The sequence below is a fragment of the Ovis aries genome, chromosome 3 (genome assembly GCF_016772045.2).
Source record: "Ovis aries strain OAR_USU_Benz2616 breed Rambouillet chromosome 3, ARS-UI_Ramb_v3.0, whole genome shotgun sequence".
Taxonomy (NCBI): domain Eukaryota; kingdom Metazoa; phylum Chordata; class Mammalia; order Artiodactyla; family Bovidae; genus Ovis; species Ovis aries.
Genome location: NC_056056.1, coordinates 209,056,079 through 209,069,856, shown reverse-complemented (window position 1 = coordinate 209,069,856; position 13,778 = coordinate 209,056,079). Strand labels below are relative to the sequence as shown.

Here is a 13,778-nt window from a genome sequence, read left to right as displayed (position 1 = left end):
TATATTTAGGGAACAACATCCAACGACAAAGCTAACAATATAATGAGAAAGAAAAGGTTAGCAAACATTTTACAAGTCATCTCAAGAAGAAAATGCATTGAAAAGAAGAAATTACCAGTATGTTAAATGTGTCAAGATTGTGAGGAACTTTTGCCCTGCTTTGTCATACTTCTCTTTAATTTACAAATTTCCTTAAGTGCGTGTGTAATACTTTTATAGAAAAAAAAACGTTATGGGGAGGAGAGCAGTTGTTGCTGCCACCTGGGTCTCTGAAGGGCAGTGGTGCAGGGCCCACAGTTCTGGGAGTGGGCTGGGCAGGCTGATACAGAAGTTTGTGGTGTGGAGATAAGGAGACGTGTTTGGCAGAGTAAATAGCCTAGGAGTTGAGTTAACTTCTGGTTTAAGCAAAATCTCCAGGTTGATCTGCTCTGCCTTGTGTTTGGCAGCATGAAGATGTCCACGTGGATGCTTTTCTCATCAAGGCCAGATGCATCTTGAGGCCACATCAAATTCAGCCAGTATTTATTGAGCCCCCATCATGAACAAGATGCTTTTGGGTACCAGGGATGCAATTCACAAGGCAGACAAGGTCCCTGCTCTCATGGCTAATGTACTAGTTGAAGGAGCAACAGAATAAACAAGTAAATAAAACCTCAGGGACCTCTCTGGTGGTTCAGTGGCTAAAACTCTATGCTTCCAGTGCAGGGGTCTTGGGTTTGATCCCTGGTCAATGAACTAGATCCCACAGGCTGCAACTAAGGATTTCTCATGCTGCAGCTAAGACCGAGGGCAGCCAAATGCACAAATAAAACCTCAGTCAACGTGATTTGAAGAAACAAAATCGCACATTGCACTAGAGAGTACAGTGGAGGGTTTGTGGGGGCAACGTTAGACAGTGTGGTCAGAAAAGGCCTTTGTCAGGAGGTGGTCTGAGTGGGAGGAGCCAGTGGTATGAGGGGTTCTGGTGGGAGCCTGGTTGAGGTCCCAGGAGGAATGACAAAGTCTCTTGATCTGAGGCTAGAAGAGCTGGTGCAGTCCAAGGGGAAGGAGCTGGAGTGCAGGGAGAGGAGGAGTAGCAGACAGGACGGAGGTGGTCAGGAGCAATGGTAGCTGGGCTCTTTCTAATTATGGTGGATAATTTCAAGTTTATTCTAAATTCCACAAGAAAACACTAGAGAGTTTTAAGCAGAAAAGTGATATGGTATGATTTAGTTTTAAAATCTGGGAGCGTCCATGGTGGCTCAGTGGTAAAGGATCCGCTTGCTAATGCAGGGGACACAGGTTTGATCCCTAATCTGAGAAGAAGCCACATGCTGCAGAGCAACTAAGTCCCTGCGCCACATCTATTGAGCCAGTGCTCTAGAGCCCAGGAGCTGCAGCTACTGAGTCCACGTGCAGCAGCTCCTGAAGGCTGCGTGCCCTGGAGCCCATGCTCCCCAATAAGAGAAGCCACTGCAATGAGAAGCCCGAGCACCACAATTAGAAGGTAGCTCCTGCTCACCACAACTAGAGAAACCCCGGGCCACAGTGAAGACCCAACACAACCAAAAATAGTAAATAAAACAGACAGCTCTGGTTGCAGGGTCTAGGCTGGAGATGGTGTGAGGTTAGGGATGGGTGGCAGAGAGATGGAGGAAACAGGATGGATTTTGTAGGTACAAAATCCAGGTACAGCTGTTAGAACTTGCTGCTGGACTGGATGTAGAGGGTGAGGGCAGGAAGTGAAGGCTGACTCCTTGGCTTTTGGCCTCAACAACTGCAGGAATGGGGTTGCCCTCAGTAGAGACATGGGAAACTGGGTGGAGCAGATTTGGGAAGGAAAATACCAAGTTCTATACGGAACACGTGTGATGGGAGGCAGAGATCTCTCCAAGTATAGACATCAAGAATCGATAGATGAATTGTGTATGTAAGTCTCGGGAAAAGTCAGGGCTTGGTATACAAATTTCAGAGTCTTATTTATATAGATGGTGTTTAAAGCGCCAAGACTGGATATGTTTGCTTAAAAAATTCATCTAATTTCTTCCTCCCTACTGGCTCTTTTAGGCTTTCCTGCTGGCTCAGGAAAAGAATCTCCTGCCAATGCAGGAGATGTGGGTTCAATCCCTGGTCCAGGAAGATCCCCTGGAGAAGGAAGTGGTGACCCACTCCAGTATTCTTGCCTGGGAAATCCCATGGACAGAGAAGCCTGGCGGGCTAAAGTCCATGGGGTTTGAACAACAACTGGCTCTTTCATTTCATTAAATAAGCATGCGCAATTATTTCTCATGCTAAACGGGACAAAAGTGGAACCGATCCCCTGATCGATCAGCCAAACAAAATAATCTTTTCTCAGCCATGAATACCCCCACCCCCAGCCTGGCCCCTATCTCAAGAAGCCAAGCTCCTTCAGGATCCATGCTGAGTCTGATGGAGCAGGGCTTGCCTTGACCATCAGGGGTGTTGCAGAGGACGCTGACAGATGATGAGCTGCTCCCTGGCGACTGCGGGTGTTGCATGCTTGTTGGCCCTACTTTCATTTACATGGGCTAGGAGAAAGGGGGAGAGTATTGGAACAGAGCTCGTCCATGGCCAATTGATAAGACAGTCAGAAGACAGCTTCACAAACCACACACAGGATTCTCAAGAAAATGTCAATAGAGCCCAAAAGGACTTCTTCGGACTAATAAACATTATTTTAAAAAAAATTTATTGAGGTATGGTTGATTTGCAGTGTTGCCTTAGTTTCTGCTGTACAGCAAAGGGAATCATTTATACATATACATATATCCACTCTTTTCTTTTCCCATGTAGGTCGTTACAGATTATCGAGTAGAGTTCCCTGAGCTATACAGTTGTTCAGTTGCTCAGTCGTGTCTGACTCTTTTGCAACCCCATGGACTGTATCCCGCCAGGCTCTTCTGTCCATGGGATTCTCCAGGCAAGAATACTGGAGTGGGTTGACATTTCCTCCTCCTGGGGATCTTCCTGACCTAGGGCGTGCCCACATGTTTCCGACACTGGCAGGCAGATCATTAACCACTGAGCCTCCAGGGGAGCCCAAATACAGTAGGTGCTTATTACTTAACTGTTTTGTATATGGTAGTGTGTGCATGTCCGTCCCAATCTCCCCATTTATCCTCCCCCTTTGCCCCTGGTAACCGTAAGATTAATAACACGATTTTCTAAGTGAAATACAATAGAGAAACAAAAAGAGGACGATCACTACTGAGAACCAAACTGATGGTCTGAAAAGCAAGCAGAAACTGTAGAAAGTTGTAAAAAAGAAGACATAATAATGAGGGGAAAGACAAGGGATTGGCTTGACAGATCTAGGAAACCTAATGTGTAAAACTTAGAAATTGCAAAAGAAGAATAAATGAATAAGTAAATTAAATGAATAATGAAAATTGTCCTGGGGCTCATGGCTCAATTAAAAAGCTCTTACAGGATCCTACCAACCCAACTGACGCCAGGAAGCACAATTTTTAATTAATCTTAAAAGCTATACTGAGCCATATATAAGATTAATTGAAAATTGTGCTTCCTAGCGTCTGTTGGGATGATGGTAGGAATAGCAGAGGCCGTTTGGAGACACTCAATCGTAAGAGCAAGGCAGCCATAATCACTGTAATAGATGGCAAGGTTGGAGTGGAAATCAGGTGACCCTGACCCATAGGAAACTAGGGCAATGACTAACAGACCGTAGCATTCCATGGAGTGAGTGGTGGATAGTTCAAGAGAGAATTGCAACTGGCTGACGTCAGTTGCTGAGATGGAAAAGCATGATCCCGTGACCAGGTTCAAGGTCTTAGTTATTGATTGAAAGGAAAGCTACTTTGTTTTGAAAGGAATCCTGCAATGCTACCACAAATACATTCAATAAATACTCTCCAAAACCTCTCTGAAGAGACCTGTGGCCTTATATCAGAGCACTCATATCCTAGGCAAAGGAGAACACCCAGATTTTCAAGGGACCTACAATGCCGGCAGTGATCTTGCCTGGTAAACTGAGGAGTGAATGGAAGCTGGGAGTAAATGGAGTTGGGACCCAAATCTTCCTAGTCGATCTAATGTGTTTCTTTCAGCATCTCGCTTTTCCTGACTAATGCAATTAGGTAATAACTAAAACCATCCTTCCCTCTGGTTTCCCAGATTGGAAACCTTCCTTCCCAACTCTCCCTCACTCCCACATCCCATCAGTTACTAAATTGTGACTGAGCCTTCCTTATTCATTGTTTGAAATGATCAGTTATGAAACTCTTGCTACAAAGACTTCATTCAATTTAATATATAATTTATGAACACAATCAAGAAATTCCTTTTAACTTCACAAGAATGCTATTAATGACATTGAAATTCTGTGCTTCCCTCTGTTTTATCTCCCTGCCTTTTCCTCCGAAGTAACCACTATCCTACTTTTTATAAAATACTTTTATCACACGTTTATGCTTCTCTAAACAGTAATGTGTTTATTTTAGAGTTTTCTAAAAATGATATTCTGTTGTAGTTTTCTGAGATTAGCTTTTCTTCATTTAACACTGTATTTTGCAACCATTCTTATTTTGGTGCAAAGCTGAAGTTCACAAATATTACTCAAGTTCTTTGTTCATCCTTCTGTTGATTAATATTTTGGTTGCTTCCACTTTGGGCTATAATGAATTAATTATTGCTATAAAATATTCTTGTTGCTGCCTCCTGGTGCACATGGGCAAGAGATTTTTGAGAATATCCTAAGGAGTAGAATTATGAATGTTTAATCTATAAGACAATGCTTAATTGTTTCAAAATTGAGTGTGCCAACCTCCATTACCATCGGCAGTTTGTAAGAATTCCCGCATACAGGGTCATCATTGCCATCTTTCTAAATTCCATATATATGTGTTAGTATACTGTATTGGTGTTTTTCTTTCTGGCTTACTTCACTCTGTATAATCGGCTCCAGTTTCATCCATCTCAACAGAACTGATTCAAATGAATTCTTTTTAACGGCTGAGTAATACTCCATTGTGTATATGTACCACAGCTTTCTTATCCATTCATCTGCTGATGGACATCTAGGTTGTTTCCATGTCCTGGCTATTATAAACAGTGCTGCGATGAACATTGGGGTACATGTGTCTCTTTCAATTCTGGTTTCCTCGGTGTGTATGCCCAGCAGTGGGATTGCTGGGTCATATGGCAGTTCTATTTGCAATTTTTTAAGGAATCTCCACACTGTTTTCCATAGTGGCTGTACTAGTAAGAATCGAATCACCAGTCTATGTCCGATGCAGGATACAGCATGCTTGGGGCTGGTGCACGGGGATGACCCAGAGGGATGTTGTGAGGAGGGAGGTGGGAGGGGGGTTCATGTTTGGGATTGCATGTACACCCGTGGTGGATTCATGTCAATGTATGGCAAAACCAATACAGTATTGTAAAGTAAAATAAAGTAAAAAAAAAAAAAAAGAATTCCCACTGATCTGTATTACCCCCATACTTAGTGTTGCTGGATTCCAACGTGTTCTCTAACTTGGTATTAACCCTTGTTGTTCAGTAGTTAAATGGTGTCCAACTCTTTGTGACCCCAAATGCGGCATCTTAAAGTTTTACTCAGGTTGTGCAAATGGGCTAAGTTAATAGTCTATGGAATTTATACTAATGACTAAGAAAATCATTTTAAAAAAGACATTATTTGAATTATTAAATTTAAATATTAATAGAATAAACTTATTTAAACATCCATGTGCCCACCTACATACTTTTATATGCTCTTAATAATGACAAAGGTAATAACTTAATCTCTAAAGCAAGTATAAGTAATTTAGGATGTTTCATTTAATCTAGGCTTTTAGAGAGAAAAATTCAAAGTCTTACATAAGGGTTAATGCCATATTTGCATTTTTATGTTACAATGTGGGAAAAATCAGAACAAAAATATACAGAAATCTTGTATGTCCAAAGTTCATATACCAATTTACTTCAATTTGAGTGAATTTGGATTAAAATTTAATTCTCATTTATTTTTGCTATTGTAACTTCTATTTTTTGATTTTAAGATCTTAGGACAAGAAGATTTTAAAATATCTTTCAATTTGCAACAATACATTTGAAGGGAATTTAGACCTGAAATCTTCTGTATTCAGTTTTATTTTCTCTTCAGCCTTTTGTGGCTGATTGCCCATTAGCTTATTGTCCATTTGTATTTCTTTGCACTTTTTTTGGGAACAGTGCGGGAACCCTGAGCTCATAAAACCAAAGTAACATTTCTTTATTTTTATCCAAATGCCCTTTAAAGGATATTTATAAAGAATTTATTAAAAATTTGTTAGTTTATATACACGTGTCCGTACGTATCTAGTTTTTTCTTCTTGTCAATGTAGTATTTACTTCTAATCAAAGGATTTAAAATTCAAAGCATTTCAATGTTTCATTTGAAAACTTCTTTTCCAAGTAGAAAATCTCATCATTTTAAAATTTAGTTCTATGGGAATTCCCTGGCAGTCCAGTGGTTAGAACTTGACGCTTTCACTACCAGGGTCTGGTCTGGGTTCTATCCCTGGTTGGGGAACTTAAGATTTAAAAAATGAGTTAGTCTTATGAACTATTAGCTCATAGGAGATACTAATATATTTAATATATTTGGGCAAACTGGAGTGTAGCAATGTAGACCGTACTTTCATTTTCCAACTAGAAAGTGAGTGAAAGTGAAAGTCGCTTAGTCATGTCTGACTGTGATTCTCTAGGCCAGAATACTGGAGTGGGTAGCCTTTCCCTTTTCCAGGGGATCTTCCCAACCCAGGGATCGAATCTATGTCTTCTAGTATTGCAGGCGAATTCTTTACCAGCTGAGCCACAAGTGAAGCCCAAGAATACTGGAGTGGGTATTCTATCCCTTCTCCAGGGCATGTTCTTGACCCAGGAATTGAACCGGGGTCTCCTGCATTACAGGTGGATATTTTTTACCAGCTGAGCTATCAGGGAAGCCCTTTCAACTAGGAAACTTCTCAAAGAGCCAGTGTACTTAAAGTTTGGTTGGATATTTAGATTTTGTTCAGGTCAGGTCAGTTCAGTTCAGTAGCTCAGTCGTGTCGGAATCCAGTCCTAAAGAAAGGCAATGCCAAAGAATGCTCAAACTACTGCACAATTGCACTCATCTCACATGCTAGTAAAGTAATGCTCAAAGTTCTCCAAGCCAGGCTTCAACAGTACATGAACCGTGAACTTCCAGATGTTCAAGCTGGATTTAGAAAAGGCAGAGGAACCAGAGATCAAATTGCCATCTGTTGGATCACTGAAAAAGCAAGAGAGTTCCAGAAAAACATCTATTTCTGCTTTATTGACTATGCCAAAGCCTTTGACTGTGTGGACCACAACAAACTCTGGAAAAGATTCTGTTGGAAGACGTATTAATTTTCTCTTCCTGCAAAAACAAAAACAAAAACAAAAACACCACCCCAAAACTTAGTGGCTTAAAACAACAACAATGCTTGATTTCTTCTTCTTTTTTTCTTTTTAACATATGTCTCCTCCCTCCCACCTCCCAACCCACCCCACCCCTCTAAAATCAGGTGCTCTGTGCTTGATTATTTCTCATGATCTGGGGGTTGGCAGCCCAGATAGTTCTGCTGTACTTACTTGGGTCCCTTCATGGGGCTGCCTACAGTCATCTGATGGTTCATGCAGGGCCCATGATTGTTCAGGGTGTCAAAAGGGAACCAATAGGAATTACAAGACCTTTTATGACCAAGTCTCTGGGGCTCACACAGTCTGACTTCTGTCACTCTTTACTGGTCAATGCAAATCATTCATTTTACAAAATTATACGTGAAATGTCGATTCAAGGGTGTGAAAGAATAGACTTTGTCTCTTGATGAGAAGCGGTGACACATTACAGAGACGTAGACACAGGAAGTGTGAGTTCTTTTCTGGTTTTCAATATAACTCATTTTATTATGAGCCAAACTCATGAGTAACTTTCATTATACCTTAGCTGCTTTATTTACTCCACAATAGTTTAATAGATGCTATTCAGAAAAAAATAGTGCTTGAGTAAGCATGACATATTTTGTCCCCAAATATATAGTCAGAAAGTTTGGAAAAAATATGAGTAAAATTAACATTTATTATAAATCAAAACATGTCTTTTATAATTGCCAGAGAAGAAACTCCAGAAAAAATAATATTATTCACCCATTGCTAGATAAAAAAAATCCAAACTAATCAGAAGAATGACATTTTAGCTATGAAAACATAACATTTAAGACAATTAAGTTTCAAGTTTGTATTCTAAATTTTTTACAAAGGGTGAAATACAAATACAGATTTAAGATAGTAATCGCAGTTACTATCACATGTGAATCCTCAGGAAGTGTGATTTCTTTGAGGACTGTGTTACAATGATCTACCACAGTAGCCTTTGAGATTTCTTCCAGGATATATGTAGAATGCTTAATGGGCTTTCTTACATCATCCATAGCAATTGAGGCATTTCTTGGCCTTTAAATTTAAAAATATTCTAGAGACAGGCAAATGAATCTCAATCAAATTTTCCTTTAGTGGAGAATATACAAATGGGTTCTGTTCAATTTATCATTTCTTATTTTTTTAAATTGTTGCTGTTCAGTTACTAAATTGTGTCCAACTCTTTGTGACTCCATGGACTGCAGCATGCCAGGTCTCCCTGTCCTTCACTGTCTCCTGGAATTTGCTCAGACTCATGTCCATTGAGCTAGTGATGCCACCAGAAAAGTTTTAAATTGAAATGGTAGTTGATTTATAATCTTTTATTAGCTTCAGGTATATTGTACAACAGAGTGATTCAATCTTTTTGCGGATTATACTCTATTAAAAGTTATCACAAAATAATAGCTATATTTCCCTCTGTTGTACAAGATACCCTTGCTGCTTATCTATTTAATACAGTGTAGTTTTATCTCTTAATCCAATAGCCCATCTTAATTTTCTATATCTGTGATTCAGTTTCTGTTTTCAATTTACCCATTTATTTTCTCCAGAAATATATCACCACTGCAGATACTGCTTTTGAGTCCAAAGGCTGGAGTTCCCTTGCAGTCCTGAAATTGCGGTTTTCTGCTCACTGTCTTTCAATGTTCCCAGGCACTCATATAGGGAAACCAACTCCCAGTTATTCAAACAATAGATGAAAATTATTAACGTTTGGTCACATTGGCCATTACAGGGAGTCTTGTGTTTCAAAGAAAAGAAAAGAAATAGTCCAATCGGGGGAAAACCCCTGCCCCTAATGTCAGGAAAAAATACTTTAACAGAGTGTCCTAGGATTTCTAATAAATCACACATTTATCCCACACTTTAAGGCAGTGGGGCCCTTGTCGTGAGAAAAGGCTGTCACCTAAAGTTGTGCCTTTTGTGCTCCTTTAAGTTCTATTTTGGGCTTCCCAGGTGGCTTGGTGGTAAAGAGTCCGCCTACAAGTGCAGAAGATGTGTTCGATCCCTGGGTCGGGAGATCCCCTGGAGGAGGAAGCGGTGACCCACTCCGGTATTCTGGCCTAGAGAATCCCACAGACAAAGGAGCCTGGTGGGCTACAGTCCATGGGGTTGCAAAAGAGTCGGACACAACTTAGTGACTAAAGAACAACAGCAACAAATTCTATTAATATTCCAGTAAAAGTTTCCTAGTACTTTGGGAGCACTCACAGCTCATTCCTGCTGGGCAACTTAATCACAAATGTCACAAAGAAAGAAATTATTTGTCTCAGGTTGAATAAATGTGTATCTAACTTGATAGCATCTTCAAATAATTTTGAGAAAATTCAAGAGGACAGAGCTCAGATCACTTTTCCTCTAAACTTGACTCCACAGGCTTCATCGGTTCAAAATATTTATGTGCTGATGCCACTAACAACATCTGGGAACCCCCACTGTGCAGAAAAAACTATGACTGCACCACTGTTATATATTTGAAGTCCTCTTACCTGCTGATGGTTCTCAAAGCCAAAGTAATTTCAAGTTCTTTGGACCAGGTTAAGGTAAGCACAAGTCAGACCAGCTCCAACACTCACAGAGGAAAACTCATTTTGGAATCATCATCTTCTGCCTTTTAATCCTTCCCAATTTAATCAACCAGTTCAAGGAACCATAGGTTAAGTGAGAACCAGTTAATCTCAGTCTCTTTATTTGAATAAATGATCCAAACATAAGAAGAAAATATCACATGTTTATGATCCAGTAAGAGGAAGAAAAAAACCATTAGAGGGAATCCAGGCCGTTTGCTAGTGCCAACCCAGAATCAACAGCAGATGGCGCCAGAGGACTTTGGTAGGACCCAATAGCTTTGCTACCATCACCAAGATTACCTTCTATTTCCCACACCATTTACCCAGGATTTCTAGGGAAGGAGTCATGGTTCAGACCATAGACTCTGGAGTCAGACTGCCTGGCTTCATAATACCGCATTTGCTAGCTGGGTGACCTTGGATGAGTCTTGAACTTGGTTTTCTTCTTTGTAGAATAGGGATGTTAAAAGCTCTATCTTGCAGGATTGCTGTGAAGATTATGTGAATTCTTACATATAATCACAGCCAATGGCTTCTGGTATATAATAACCTTTCAAAGTGTTATTTGTTAGTGGACACACGATATAAAAGGAGCTTCCCTGGTGGCTCAGAGGTTAAAGCGTTTGTCTGCAATGCGGGAGACTAAGGTTCGATCCCTGGATCGGGAAGATTCCCCTGGAGAAGGAAATGGCAATCCACTCCAGTATTCTTGCTTGGAGAATCCCATGGACGGAGGACGGTGGGCTACAGTCCACGGGGTCACAAAGAGTCGGACACGACTTCACTTTCACACAATATAAATAGAAGTTCTGTTGCTAGAGCAAAAGCATAATATTTAGGAGGGTGAGCAAAAGGGTAAATTTTGTGGAAGATTGAAATTAAGTTGCTATCAGAATAAAATTGACTGTCAGTTCTCTCTGTAGAGTGTCTTTTGTAAACTTCTTGAAAACCAAAAAGTAAAAACCTACAGCAGACACGCAAAAGGTAAAGACTGCTAAGTCGCTTCAGTCGTGTCCGACTCTGTGAGGCCCCACAGACGGCAGCCCACCAGGCTCCCCTGTCCCTGGGATTCTCCAGGCAAGAACACTGGAGTGGGTTGCCATTTCCTTCTCCAATGCATGAAAGTGAAAAGGGAAAGTGAAGTCGCTCGGTCGTGTCCGACTCTTAGCGACCCCATGGACTACAGCCTACCAGGCTCCTCCATCCATGGGATTTTCCAGGCAAGAGTACTGGAGTGGGGCGCCGTTGCCTTCTCCGAAAAGGTAGAGAGAAGGTAGAGAGAAGCACATCAAAGCACACCATCATCCAAAATTATCAATTCACAAAGGAAGGAAGTAAGGAAGAAGCAAGGAACTAAAATTTGGGGGCAAGAAACCAACAGGATGGCATTAGTAGTTCCTCAGTTCAGTTCAGTCCTTACCTATCAGTAATTATTTTAAATGTAAATGGGTTCAATTCTCCAATCAAAATAGAATGGCTGAATGAATGAAAAAACAAAGCCCAGCTATATGTTGCTACAAGAGAGTCAGTTCACTTTTAAGGATACATATAGGCTGATTAAATAGATGGACAATGATATTCCACGAAAATAGAAACCAAAAGAGAGCCAAGGTCCTATGCTTATATCAGACAAAATAGACCTTAATTCAAAAGCTGTAAAAAGAGACAAAGATGGCTATTATGTTAGAATAAAGGGTTCAATTTATCAAGGATAATCAATCATCACTATATATATACATCCAACATCAGAACATCTAAATATAAAAGCAAGTACTAATATCTCTAAAAGGAGAAATAGATTACACTACAGTCAGGAGGCTAAGAACAGTCAATGGGGAGAGGATAGTCTTTTCAACAGAAGGTATTGGGAAAACAGGATAACCTTGTGCAAAAGAATAAAATTGGATCCCTATCTTACTCAACACATGCATATCGACTTGAAATGTGTTAATATTAAAGACTGAAATGTAAGATCTGAATCTATAAAACCCTAAAAGAAAACATAGAGGAAAACCCCATAACATTGGTTTAGGCAATGATTTTCTGGAAATGACACCAAAAGCAAAAATCAAGTGGGACTACCTCCAGCTGAAAAGCTTCTGCTTTTAAATGAAAATGAAAAGGCAGCCTGTGGAAGGGAGGAATATATTTTCAGACCATATATCTGACAACAGGTTATTATCCAAAATATGTGAGGAGCTAATATTATTGCATGGCAAAAAAATAACCTGATTAAAAGATCTGAATAGACATTTTTCCCCAACCAGAAAAAGACATACAAATAGCCAAGAGATACACAAAAGGATGCTCAACATCACTAATCATCAGGGAAATATGCATTAAATCACAGTAAGATATCATCTCACATTGTCAGAATACCTGTCATCAAAAAATCAGGAGGTAAGTGTTGGTGAGAATTTGGAGAAAAGGGACCCTTTAAGCACTTTTGGTGAAAAAGTAAACTATTGCAGCACTATGGAAAATGGTTTGGAGTTTCCTCAAAAAATAAAAGCAGAATTACCATGTGATTCAGCAATCTCACTTCTGGATATATATTTAAAGGAAATGAAATTATTATTTTGGAGAGGTATTTGCAACTCCATGTTCATTGCTGCATAGTTCGTAATAGGCAAGACAGGGAAATAACTTGCGTGTACATCACTGGAAGAATTTTAAGGACAATATATACATGTACATAAATATATGTGTGTGCACACACACACAGAGTGGTATATTATGCAGCCATAGAAAAGGAAATCTTGCCATTTGAGACAACATGGTGGGACCTTGAGGGCATTATGCTAATGTAATAAGTCAGATCAAGAAATAAAAATAGCCTTTTCCCCACCTGTTCTCTGCTGGCTATACTTCTGCTCCCCAGGTTGTTCTGGCATCTGGGCCCTGCTCGCTCACCATATCCTGCTTTCACCATGTCCAGCAACTCGCTCCGCATCTTGAATCTCTCCGAGGCTCGGAGCATCTTGGTGGTGCGTCTTCGTGGTGCCACCCCAGCTGAGGCCTGGAGCGTGTAGTGAGTCAGTGCAGACCCAGCCCTGCGTCTCCGCAGCTCCATTGAGGCGCCCCAGGCAGTGCTCGGTGGCAGCCATGGGCCGTTGGTACTGTAGACTGCCCCTGCTGCTGCTGTTCCTGGTGCCAGGCTCCAGCAGCGCCTCCGAGAGCAACTTCGAGCTGCCTGACAATGCCAAGCAGTGTTTCCAGGAGGACATCACGCAGGGCACCAAGGGCACCCTCCAGTTTCAGGTAATCACTGGTGGTCACTGTGATGTAGATTGTCGATTAGAAGATCCTGATGGTAATGGTTTGTACAAGGAGATGAAGAAACAGTATGATAACCATACATTCACAGCCTCCAAAAACGGACCATACAAATTTTGCTTCAGCAAAGAATTTTCTACTTTCACACATAAAACTGTATATTTTGATTTTCAAGGTGGAGAAGATCCACCTTTGCTTCCTGGTGAGAACCGAGTCAGGACTCTCTTACGCAGATGCAGTCTGTCTATGTTTCAATTCAGGAAGCTCTGAAATCTGTCATTGACCATCAGACTCACTTCCGACTGAGAGAAGCTCAAGGCCGAAGCAGCGCTGAGGATCTAAATACAAGGGTGGCCTACTGGTTAGTGAGAGAAGCCCTCATTCTTCTAGTGGTTAGCATAGCGCAGGTGCTTCTTTTGAAAAGCTTTTTCTCAGATAAAAGAACCAGGACAACTTGTGTTGAATCTTAACTACGTTTTGAGAATTGATGCACCATTGCCACTG

At 40.8% G+C, this 13,778-nt stretch overlaps 1 pseudogene; it reads left to right on the top strand.

The window, feature by feature from the left end:
* LOC101107274 (transmembrane emp24 domain-containing protein 7-like) overlaps positions 1-13,778 on the top strand; it is a 15,452-nt pseudogene extending 1,674 nt beyond the window's left edge.